Source organism: Falco cherrug, chromosome 3, assembly GCF_023634085.1.
Source record: "Falco cherrug isolate bFalChe1 chromosome 3, bFalChe1.pri, whole genome shotgun sequence".
In the NCBI taxonomy this organism is placed as follows: Eukaryota; Metazoa; Chordata; class Aves; order Falconiformes; family Falconidae; genus Falco; species Falco cherrug.
The window spans coordinates 20,945,686-20,958,449 of NC_073699.1; the positions used below are offsets into that span (position 1 = coordinate 20,945,686).

General features: G+C 44.1%; 1 long non-coding RNA gene across 4 annotated transcripts in view; it reads left to right on the forward strand.

The window, feature by feature from the left end:
* The first annotated feature begins 12,005 nt into the window (after positions 1-12,005).
* LOC129735648 (uncharacterized) overlaps positions 12,006-12,764 on the forward strand; it is a 29,886-nt gene continuing 29,127 nt past the window's right edge. For 3 of the 4 annotated variants that reach the window (XR_008731436.1, XR_008731438.1, XR_008731437.1), the window contains exon 1: positions 12,006-12,151. This is a non-coding gene — a long non-coding RNA (uncharacterized LOC129735648). The remainder of the gene's footprint in view (positions 12,152-12,764) is intronic. The other variant, XR_008731435.1, reaches the window with a different exon arrangement.

Here is a 12,764-nt window from a genome sequence, read left to right on the forward strand (position 1 = left end):
TGACAAAAAGATGGATTCAGAAAAAGGAGCAGGCAAAGGTGAAGGAGTAAGTAGGATAAAATAGAAAACTGTAATTACAGGTGTAGTATGCTGTATTCCAGCTCTCACAAGGCACATCTCACGCATGTTAGATACCCTGCATTTCTATGTCTGGGTTTAAGTTGGTCGTAAAAGACTGTTCCCAAGGGGGTTAGTGGTGGTCTGTGTGCTTAGAGGTGAAGACCACAACTGCACGCTGAGAAAGGAAATCTGGAAGAAAGCAGAACTTCCATGTACTGACAAAGTGAATCAGAATCCAAGCAGAAGGAAGAAAGCAGCAAATTTCACCTTCTTTCACCAAAAATACACAAGCGGAATATGCATTGACTTTATGCCTACTCATTTATGCTATGGCTCCTGGTTTTCCGAAGGTTTAGCAGCCGCTCAGGAGGTCACAAAAGCTGTTTATTGCCTTACAGTATGTCAGAAATCAGGAATCGCCTTCCATTAATAGCTGAGGTGACTCAAAGTCTTCACAATAGCAAAACGCCATAGCTGGCCCAACAGGCAATGGGCACAGACTGAAATACAGAGGATTCCCTCTGAACATCAGGAGAAACTTTTTTATATTGTGAGGGTGACTGAGCCCTGGGAACAGGTTACCCAGGGAGGCTGTGGAGTCTCCATCCCTGGAGATATTTGAAATGTGTCTGGACATGGTTGGCAACCGACTCTAGGTGGCCCTGCTTGAGCAAGGGGGTTGGACCAGATGACCTCCAGAGGTCCCTTCCGACCTTAACCATCCTGTGATTCTGTGAATGACACAAGGTATGTTCATGCTATGAAACCTGTTGGACCTTGGCCAGAAGGAGCAGAGGCCATAAATGGTGTAGGGCTATCTCACTGAGGCCCGTATCACCTGGGGCCACCTCCAAAGAGGTTGTGGCAGATGTTTCAGAGCTGTTGTCCTGCTGTGGAACCAGTAGTATAACAAGATGTTGAAGGCGCCTGGAGTCTCTTTTCCTGTGCCTTTCTGGGACTGGTTTTCCCTTCCTCAGGAAAGCCACTTGCATTTGCTTTTAAAGTCTGTACTTGAAGAAAAATTCATCTGTTTATTGTAACAAAGTGGACTTGAAAATAGGTGGTGTGCATGTATGCTTAGGTCAGAAGTGCACTTGCCTCAGCTGATAATTATTCTGTATTTTTAGCATCAGGGTGGGCAAATCTTTCTATTTTCTCCATTGGACAAAAAAACCCAAAAAACTTATTTCCTTCCTGTTACACACCCAGAACTCACAATGATTGTTATTCTGACGGAACTGCCTACTTCGTTAACGCATGCGTGAACATTGCTTTAAAGCAGACGGATAAATACAGCCTGGCTTTATTTTAAGCTTTTCACTAATGTGAAATTTCAGCTCGGTTGGAGTGATTGCTAAACTTTGCCGTCTGGAATTCTTCAGTTCAAACGCTGCAATTCTAATGTAGATCTAATGCATTCAGCTCAACATTCAGAAATACATGCTTAGGTATATTCAGAATTACACTATTGTTTGTCTTGATTTTGCTGTTAAATAATCCTCAAATTTTCAGTTTTGGTGAGCATAATTTACAAGAAAATCCCTCATTTACTTATATGAAACAAGCTTAAGTAAATATCTTTAAACCACTTTCATGTCTTCTTAATTTTATTAAGATAAAGTAGTGATAAAAATGAATTAAGATTTAAATAATTCCTCACAAAAGCCTTTTTTCCAGACACAAGCTTCCAGAGATTTAAGATGAAGGGATTCGACCTCATTAGGCAGCTAAGTCTTGCCAATCTGTTTACATGGAGAACAAATGAAATACAATAATGAAGATGGTTTAAGAACTCAAGTGAAACAGCTCTGTAAGATGTTACAGAAAGCAACACTGTGGCGCTTTTGTTGAAATGTCTATTTTTTAAGATGTGACAGATTCTGTTGTCTGGCAAACTGACTCCATATCTCCATCTCCCCAGCCCGGTGGTAGGGATTTCCCCCACTCAGCCAGCTGTGACAAGTGTGACCTTGACCAGACTCCCTCCGCAACGTCTGTGGGACAGTGCCACATGACCACACGGCTCGTGCCAACTCTTCAGTTGGCACACGCAGACCAGGAGGATGTGAGGAGTCCGGAGCTCTCTACCATCCTGCCTACAGGTTTGGATACTGGAAAAGAATTAGATCACTTCCCCCTTCCCCTCTGTATATTAGTCTTTCCTCCATTTCTCACCAGCTCTCTCTATGAGTTGTATTTAATAACACCCCTGGATGTTTTTTAAAAACATGCTGTTTTAATGTTTCTTTAAGAAAACACAAATTCCCATCAGACATAATTTTATGGTCTTACTACTTACACAAATGTTGAATTCCCCTCATTATTCCTATTGACCTTGGCTTCACTTAAATCCTGTGGTTGTGCATTAGTGCTTCTGCATAATATAAAATCATTTCCCTTGGCAAGATTTACACTACACTGCTTTAAAAATGATTGAATATCTCCTTGTTCTTGCAAGAAAGCAAATAAGGTGTCCTTTACCTGACCGTTCTTATTTGTTTCCAAATTAAACACTCCTCTGATTATTTGCTGTAGTGCTTTACATAGCCCATGAAGATCATTTGCAGCTTAGGGCAGCAGAGCCAGGCAAGAGGAGAGGAAAATGGACTGGACACAGCTGAGGTATGGAGGAGAAGGGCTGAGACTGCCCATTGAAACTCTTTGTCCTCTTACGGTTTTTTTGACATAATTGTTTTTTTCCCAGGTGTCTGTGCATTCATGTCTCCCAACCTGAGCAGCAGGTAGCCTCTGGTGAGAGGGGCAGAGAGGCAGAGCAAAGAAAATGGGATTAGAATCTGGAAAACTGGGAAAACAAAAAGGGAGAGGAGCAAGATCTGCTGCCTGCCTGGTGCAGAAGTATCCAAGGATCTGGTTACCAAACAGTTGTGAAGGGATCCCTGGAAAAAATAAAAGGTGGGAACAGACCAACACTGTATGTCATTTTGTTCACCAGAAATGAGCATGAAGTTCAGACAGAAGCGTGACTTGTCACTTTACCTTGCTGGTTGACCACAATGCTCTTGGTTCTGCATGTTATGGATGCTGTCTGCACCACACTTTCATTTTGGCTTTTTTGGGGTTGGGTTGGGAGATTTTTTTTTTCTTCTCATTTTCTTGAGGTGCTGGGCACTACTGTACTGTCTACTCAAGCAAACTGCACTTAAGCAGCATCTCTGCAAGTACAGGACCAGCACGGAATTTTCCATTTTGTTAGAAACTTTTTGTCAAAACCAGCCTATTTCAGTGGGAGCAGACATGCCACCTTCCCCAGAAAGAATTTTGCAGTGCCTACCTAGAATTTCCAGTGAAAACAGCCTGCTCAGTCTCCACGACAGCCTGTTTGTCAAGGCACATACCTGGGGTGTGAGAGATCCAGAGTTAAGTTCTTGAGTCCAGGAAAGATGCCACTGATGGTATAAAGCAAAATAGCTCCAAAAGGAGAGATTGAAAAAGCCCTAACTGAAGAAAGGCAATAACGTGGCACGAAGGCACTTACAATGGGGAAGAACAAGCTTCATGTCCATGGTCAGAATACAAAATGCAGACTTCACTGCAGTCTGCCACATCTCACAGGTGTTCCTTAGGTTCCAAGGTGTTGAATTATGTTAGTCCATTTCAGTAAAGAACATTAAAAAAAATTCAGCACCTCCTATAATTCTGGATTAACAGACCGCTGTGGGCATGGCTAGCACGCAACATAATGTCTCAGCTGTGCAAAGTGATGGTATTAACACATCTCTATACTACCAATATAGCCTTCCGCAATATTCCTTGATGGTGCCCACTATGCACTTACCACTTTGGAATTTAATGTCTTTTCTAAGCAAGAATAGAACTCAAGCGAGCAACCAAAAGACTACAGCTGAAATCACTCCTGCCCAAGAACGCAAGACTTCAGAAACAGGATACTCTGAGAGCCAAGGGCTAGGTGTATTCGTGACAACAAAACTTTTATGTCAGTCTTGATGTTACTAACATTTCATTTTTAGTCAGGAAGTCCTTAAACATCATGTTTCACAAAGAACTTATTTAAATCTAATTGAACTTAATGGCATAGCTGCCAATTAATAGTGATGTTCATTGAGATGACCTCAAGAAGCGTAGCATGGCTTGATTTATTGTGCCCGTCTCAGTCTGAGTTGGTTGTGTGTGCACACTTCTTAGCTCCTTCCAAAAGATAATTCAGTCAGCTCTTCCAACAACCAAACCATCCTGAGTCCATGATGCTACCTTTCACACTTTTACTACTGTACTCAGCTCCAAGTACAGTACTCATTCCTGTTGTCAAGCACCACATGCCTGCCCAGAGCACAAATAGCTTGTTGCAGAGCTGTTTATTACAACAGCAAAACAGAAACTTATTACATTTTCTTCACATGCAAATGATAATCCATCTGCTCACCACCACAAAATTTTCCTTTAGCACGAAGGGCTACACAATCTGCTGATTCCACCATATTGCCCACTGCATTATCTCCTTAAAATATCCATACCTGAACACACAGAGAAGCAAGTGGGTCCTGCAGCCAGCTGTTAAGCTGAAGGTAGACATAAAGATTTGTTTCCTGAGAAGATTCAAAACAATGACTTGGAGTCTTTGGCAATTTCCTGCTTTCACTCATTTGTCTGATCCTCCCTTTGTGACTTCTGTTTATCTCATCCATTTTGTCTGAATCTTTGAAAGAACAGAATTGCTACAGCAAGAAGGAAACCAATAAAACCATTTTGTGAGCTGCTGACAGCTCTGTTACTTCTGTAAGTCTGGAAAAATCAAGCTATCCACATATTTCTCCTTCGTCCTCTTGATAGTCAAAACTGGTGGACATAGTCTATACAGACTATGCAAATTACTACTGCATGAAGGTGCGATGACAAAGTCATGGTTTGAGCCATCCTGCAAAACAAATATCTGTTCTGCCAGGAAGAAAGTATGTATTTCATCCATCTGATTCTCTCGATTGCATAGCATGCCCAAATCTTCTCATTGGAAAGATACAGAAGGTGCATCTTTCTGGGAACACTTGGACCACACTGGAATCAAGAGATGTTCCTGGCACCAGGCAACAATTTCTCCCACTCCATGGCTTCCATCAGCAATGAGATACTGGTCTGCACATCAATTTAGACTGTATTTCAGAACTATAACGGAGAGTAATGCTGGTTTTCTCGGTGGCACATCATATGCAACTATGATTGATTTTCATATTGCAAGAAGACTGCTATTTGAAGCTGCATCCCCAAAACATGAATAAATACCCTCTTTCACAGTATGTCCTGAAATACAAATGGGCTTAGTTATGCTTTCACTGTAAGTCACCAGTAGTGCTACTGAAATCATTGCAGTAAGACCCTAAAGGAAGAGGAAGAGGTGTTGTGTTAATAATGTATCTTGACCTGCCTCATCCTTTTTTCAGAAAGCCCTCCTTTTTAGATTAAAACACCTGTAATAGCATCATCTCCTACTCATATAATTTCCTTTTCTTGCATTGCATGATGCCTGCACTTAACCATGGTGGAAGAGGATATGGCAAGCTTTTAACCTTACTGAACCTAATGTGAGACTGACACTGAAGCCGAGTTACTCAGCTTGCCTATTAACTAAGGAATGTTCAAAGACATATGCATGCGTTATACAGTAACTCTGAATGCAACTGATGGAGTAAAATACCCCAGAAAGGGAAGTTATTTGCATGGTTTTTCATGTTGCAGGTGGCAGCATAGCACAGCTCCGAGCTCCACACTTCCTTTCTCTACCAGAGAGGCTGAAGGAACAGAACATCTCTCATGACTTTTATGTGTTCAGCCTGTTGTCAATAACCATAGACAGGTGCAAATACCAAGGGGTTTCCATTAAAATGAACAAACACCCTAAAACTCCACCCAGATGCATGGAAAAATTAGTTATTTTCCCCAGCCACTATAACCAGCTACACTTCCCCCCTCACAAGCTCTAAGCCTACCTATAAACAGAAGGAATGCTATCGAGGAGGAAAAGGAAGCCAGAATTAATATGGGACAAGAGAGTGGGGATAAAAATATTTCTGCTAATGTTTTGTACATTCCTATCCTCCAGCATCTTTGGCAGCTGGCTTTCTGCCCTCTCCCACCCACCCACCCCACCTCCCAATTGTATGAATCCCCATTAGACAAATGCCCTCTCACAGATACAGTTTCTTTCCTTTCCACATCCCATTCAGTTTCTCATCAGTTCCACAACTTTTTAACTTCTAGGGAAATGGTGTCTAACCTATGGCTGGTATCGAGCAATTGCTGCCCAGCTATGCCTGGGGCTACCTGCGTCAGTCCTGAAGAATCACATAATCCAGCTGGTAATGCAGTTTTAAGAAGCTAAATTGAAGGTGAGACCACAGCTGCTGCTTCCAACTGCGATGCCTGGACCTGGCCAAGCCAGATTAAAGCTACAGAGATATGAAGTAAAGGATCTTCATAATTTCTGTCCTGATTCCTACCATGATGTCCTACTTGAATTGTTTGGTTCCTAACTCAAGTGGGAAAAATGGCAAGAATCCCATCAACACCCACGCAGGTGTCACCACCCTGTAGAGACACCAGAAGAGAAGAATCTTGTAGAGTCCCTGCATCAAAACTAGAACTATTCAAGTCTAACAAAGCTAAACAGTTAAAATATTTGTGTGGACAGAAGGAGAGATCACCTCTTAAATGGAGGAGAATTCATTGTCCAGGGCATCACGAGGGAACGGCAGGGTTCCTTTTTTCTGTGAGTTCAAGGAAGATCACTAAAGATGCTTATTTTTTGCCAGATAATGTACATTTCCAGGCAGCAGTAGAGGCAGACGTGGCTCCACATCAGACCCCAGAAGCATGGCTGTTCTTCGGAGGCATTTTTCTCTGCCAGGCTTGCCACGTGTCCTCTTCATTCCAGCGTCCTTTGACACAAATTCAGCAGCAAAAGGTGAGAGGAAAAGCAGAAGCCATGAAAACATCCAGAACAATGAAGCATGCACACTCAAACATCAAAGTCCATACGCTGCCCTTATGGGCTGTACTCAGCCCTCCTGCTATCGCCACTGCCAGTGGCACAGCTGCAGCCCCCGGGCTTCACCAGGCAGGTGTTGACGTGTGTCCCAGCTCCATACAGGCATGGTGTCTGGCAGTGGTAGTCTCCAAGCTGTGCCTCAGCCTCAGCTGGGCTGGTGTCATCTGGCTCTGGTTAACCCCATGCTGGGGACACCATGAGCTGTGGGAACCACCACATACTGATGTCCAAGCCCTAGGAATTTCCCTGCACAGCCTGAGGGTGCTTTGTGTTGCTGGTGCCTTGGCCAGGCCCTTCATTTTCCCATTCACCCCATCCCACCAGCACACTGTTCGTTCTGCCTGCCTGGCCCATAGCCCAGGTACTTTGTCGCAGAGCCCATCCCCAAGTCCAGAGGAACCCCCTACACCTCACCCCTCTCACCTCCTTCATTTTTCCTTCCCAAAACACTAGTTTTCAATCAAATCCCTGGGCCCAACAATCTGAATAAACTAATCTGAATTTGTGGTAACGGTGGTAAATCAGATAAACTAACCCAAATTTCCCCAGAAAATCTGTCTTTCCACATTTCTTATCTCCCAGCTGCCTCCTCTCTAACATTGGCCATCAACCTGCACCAGAGAGAGAGGGCTGCACTATGCATCGCCACTAGAGAACCTGCCCACATGTGCCACCTCCCCTGGGATCAGTATGAGGAAGACTAGTCAAGTACTACCCAAAAAACAGCCTTTTCAACATGAAATTCTCAGCTCAGCCAAAATAGTCCTGAGGTGCTCAGTGAGCACCATGCTTGGTGGAGCCACCACAGGACTGGACCGCTGTTTGGCCTTGCTTGTGTCTGCTCTCCCTGGTGTGCAGCAGGTTTACATCCCACCATGCCCACATTAGGGATGTGCCAGGGTATGGAAATGTGAGATCAGGGTGAATGCAGGCACGGTGTGAATGGACATTTGGGCTGGGCAGCCAAAATCACCCTTTTCTGCAGAGCAGGGGTTATGGAGGCACTGGCCACCCTGGGGGGAAGCTCACCTCTACAAACTCTGTAGGCCAAAATTCAAATGTTCTTTCTACCTACAGCTGTGAAACCTCTCTCTGATTTCTCGTTTTCTACAAGGGACTGAAAAATTAATGTTTGGGCCAATATTTAATCCCCGTGTTGCAACAATGGACCATAATGACCTGAAGGTGTTTTGGATTTGTTCTTTGCTGTAGCAAACCAGATGGGCAGAGAATAGTAATTTTTCCTTGAGGATCTCAAAGAAAAAATCAGATTTTTTTAAACATACCGTAGAGAATGATTGCTTCTTTCACATTTTATTGCTCCACTCCACAACAACAAAATATATGAAACTAGCCCAACCACATATCTAGTCATACAAAGGCAATCAAAAGCACATTACAAATAATATATGATTCAACACAGTGCAATATCATTCATAATACAACTCTAATAATCCCATAAAAAATGGAATTGCACAGTCTATGAGATTTTCCCAACCTGTGTGTAACAAAGATTGGATTAGTTCTCATCCAGCATTGTTTCTATGAGGCTGAAACAAAACAACATTAAGCTAGTTGTGTGAGGAAGCAAGACTTAAGAATATGTGACTCTATATCTACACTTATTGTTGCAAACTGAGTACAATAAACTAAAGAAAAGTAAATTTAGAATAAAAAAAAAATTAACAAAATAAAGAGGTCTACCCATGAATCAGCGAGTTAGTAGGTTTTGTAAATTCAAATGTGTGTTATAGCCCAAGAAAATTAAAATATGAAAGTGGTGGAAAGTGTTTATTTTTGCCATCTGGCAAGTCCGGGGTCCAAAGACAATCCTAGACCTTATTAAAGTCAGTGGTCTGGCTGGACCATCTTCCAGGTACAACAGAACACCCTGGGTACAAAACAGCAGAAATGAATCTAAGCGGTTACAGACCCATAAATAAATATTAATCCACAAGTTATTGTAGAAATTCTTTAGAAATTAGAATCTCCAAAATGCTTCATGTTTTCTTTGAACCAAGCAGTAAATTGAGAGGACTCTTTACTTGACAGGCCTACGCTGCTCATTTCCCGTGCTGGCAAAGAAATCATGAATAGGCACGATTTCATGGCTATGGGCCCATGATTGCATCTGAGCAACGTCATATACAACCTGTTGGTTACAAAGGCCTGTAAAGAACTGGCTTTAAAAATCAGGAAACGCATGGCGGGAAGTCATGGTTCAAGAAGATGGGCAGACAGCATGAGCACATGTTGGAGCAGATTCATGTTTAGTGCCCAGTTCTATGCACCATTAGCCTGGTTGAATGCACCATTAGCCCAGCAGAATGCACCATTAGCCCAGTAGAATGCACATTAGCCCAGCTGAAGGCACCAGTAGCAAGTTTCCTGGTGATACCAAACTGGGAGGTGCTGTTGGCCCTCCTGAGGAACAAGTTGCCTTGCGAGGAGATCTAGATAGCTTGGAGCACCAGGCTGTGATTAATGGGATGAAATTCAGCAAGTCTCAATACCGGATTCTGCACCTAGGATGGAACAACACAAGGACAAGTATAAATTGTGAGGAGCGGCTGAAGAGGAGCCCGGCAGGAAGGGACCAGGGGGTGCTGGGTGACAGCAGGCTCAGCGTGACCCAGCAGTGTGCCTGGGTGGCCAGGAGGGCCACCCGCATCCTTGGGGGCATCGAACATGGCATAACCAGCTGTCAAAAGGGGTGGTTATCCCGCTGTATTCAGTGTTGGTGCGGCCTCACCTCGAGTGCCGTGGGCAGTTCTGGGCCCCACCATTTAAGAAGGATGTGAAAGTCCCTGAATGCATCCAAAGGAGGGCAACAAAGCTGGTTGAAAGGTCTGGAAGAAATGTCCTGTGAGGAGCAGCTAAGGACTTTGGGCTTGTCTAGTTTGGAGAAAAGGAGGCTCAGGGGCGACCTCATTGCTCTCTACAGCTTCCTGAGAGGGGACATGGAGAGGGAGGTGCTGATCTCTTCCCCCTGGTATCCAGTGATGGGACATATAGGAATGGTTCAAAGCTGTGCCAGGGGAGGTTTAAACTGGACATGGGAAGCATTTCTGTACCAAGAGGATGGTCAAACACAGGAACTCCCTTCCTAGTGAGGTGGTCAGCACCTCAAGCCTGTCAGTGTTTAAGAAGCATTTGGACAATGCTCTTAATAACAGGGTTTACTTGGTCAGCCCTGAATTGGTCAGGCAGTTGGACTAGATGATCATTGTAGATCCCTCCCAACTGGAACAGCCTATTCCATTCTATTCTGTTCTATTGTACCCAGTGTGGTGAACTGGTGGGATGGATGCTCAGGGAACCCACCATGTGCTCTACCAAAAGCCTGCAGATCCCCAGGTGGAACATTTTCTGGATGCAGTGATTTAAGTATTTAAACACAAAGGCACCGTGAATTTTTTTTCACTATCTCATTGCCAACCCCCACCCAGTCCTTCTGTGGCGGTGCAACTACCTGGGGAGACAAGTGCTGGTGCAAACTGTGAGACAGTCTGCCATGGGCAGTCAGCTGAAACCCGCGTCCTTAGTGTAAGGGGGAAAACCTGAAAGACACATGCTCTCAAACTGGAGGGATGGAGGGAAAATTGTAGCAGAAGGCAAGAGCTCCAGGGAAAGCTGAGACATAGCTGACCTTTGTTGAAAGATGGATCAGTGATCCCTCCAAAAACACGCCAACGTGTTGCTCCAGGCTACAGCTGGATCCAGCGGAGTCCACAGCGCCTGCATGAGTGACGCAGCTGGACCCAGGCCCGTGTGCAGGGGCGCGTGGGTGCCAAGCTGGGATGAGCCGTAGGGGTAGGTGGGGGTGACATTTGTGGCTGGCTGGCCCAAGGGCCCCATTTCATTCCTTGTGCCAAGGCCCATGCCAATTGTGCTGCAAGACTACCCGGAAAATTTTGTTTTGAAGCAAGAACAGAGCCTGCTTAATCCTGGTTAACGCAAAGCCTCTGTTAAAAATGATGTGCATGATTTAAGAGTTTGTTTCAAGCTGACTAAATCATGCAAAGGGGACATTCTTTATTACCCTTTCTCTTGAAGCAAATTAATTTCCATTCCTCCTGAAGCGAACCTTAGGGAGTGAGGAAGAATCACAAGAGCTAATGGGGAAGGCGTCGCATGTGTAACACCACCAAAAATACTCCCTTACTCTTTCCCCACAAAGCCACTGGGTAATTTAAAATAATAAAACATCAGAAAACAGGGCAGCTTGCTTCTATGTAATTTAGAAGCATAAAAGGGAACTGATGCTGTAATTACAGGCTGAAAAACCCAAAGCCCCATTTTTTAAAGTTGTTTCAGCAGACTTGTTTTTTAATTGCTATTAGCTCCTCCAAAGAGAGGACAAAACCTCCAGTCAGGGGCTTTGTTCAAGTATGAATAGACCCAGGTAAAAGCAATGTACCCCAAAAGATGCTGGGGGGGGGGGGGGGGAGGGGGGGGCTGGCAGAGCAGAAGGGGTTAGTGTGCCTCAATGCAGACACCCATGCTGAGACTGGGGTTTGCTGCCAGCAGAGGTAAGTGACCAAGAGGAGACTTAGCATGTCTATGGTATTTTCCACCGATCCAGATCAGTATCCTCACTTCACAGATCAGCCACTCGAGGCACAGAAATAAAAGCTGCTGAAGGGACAAACCCGAACCTAAGTTAACATGCCTTCTGCATTTTTCTCCAAGCTACTACTTTGCGTTCTGATGTAGTTAGTGTATATACAGACTAGTTAGCTATATATGTGTAGCGTAGTTACATGTATGCAATTATAGTGAGTTTTTCATCAAAATTAGCCAATTTGAGCTCAAATGCTGTAGGACCATTGCAGCCATGTGAGAGAACAGGTGCCGTCTTTTCAGACGAATGGAAGGAAACCCAGAGGGGAAGATGCTTTTTCAGTGGACCCTTTTAGGGAAGTGAAAAGAGGCAATGTAACTTCAAGAACAGCGTGGCTTTTTCAATGAAGTTCCTTGTTCCAAAGTAAGAGGAAGCCGCTTCCAGCAGCTCTGTGTCTTTCTCGGCAGTTCAGGCTGATGGTGTTGGTCATTGTCCGTTCCACTTGGAAGGTCAGTAAAGCTGGTCTCCTCCTTGGCCTCAGGAACGCTGCCTCCCGCATATGCCAGAACACATTTGCAGGCAAGGCTTCTGACTTTCTCATTTCCTTTCTTGTTTTGTTGTGCAGAGATTTTAAGCTCTTGGCTTCCAAGCTCTCTTTTTATAGGCCTTTTGCCTTTGTTTATTGTCATTTAGTTTTTAGTTGGTTTTGCTAAGATGCCCAGTATCCTTTAGGCGTGGATGCCCATAAATTAAAATGCATTATTATTATAATAAAGTTGCGTCACTGCTGAAAGCCAGACTGGCCAACATAGACCTCTAAATAGAGGTCTAAGTGAGAAGCTGGATTGTATCGACCTCTACAACAAGCAACACAGCAGACAGTATCTAATCTGGGAGGTGGAAAATATGGAGAGGAGATGTACAAAGGGGTGTTCATATAAGCTTCTGGTGGCCTGAAAAGTCCATCTTTAAAAACTGGGATGACCATGAGAATCCTGAAAACTTTCACAGGGAACTGAGATGAATTATATACTTATAAGGCTGTGGTTGTTCTAAACTGTTGGGATTAAATGCTAAAACAGGCAGCATGCTTTGACTCTCATCTCAAATGGGCCAACCAGC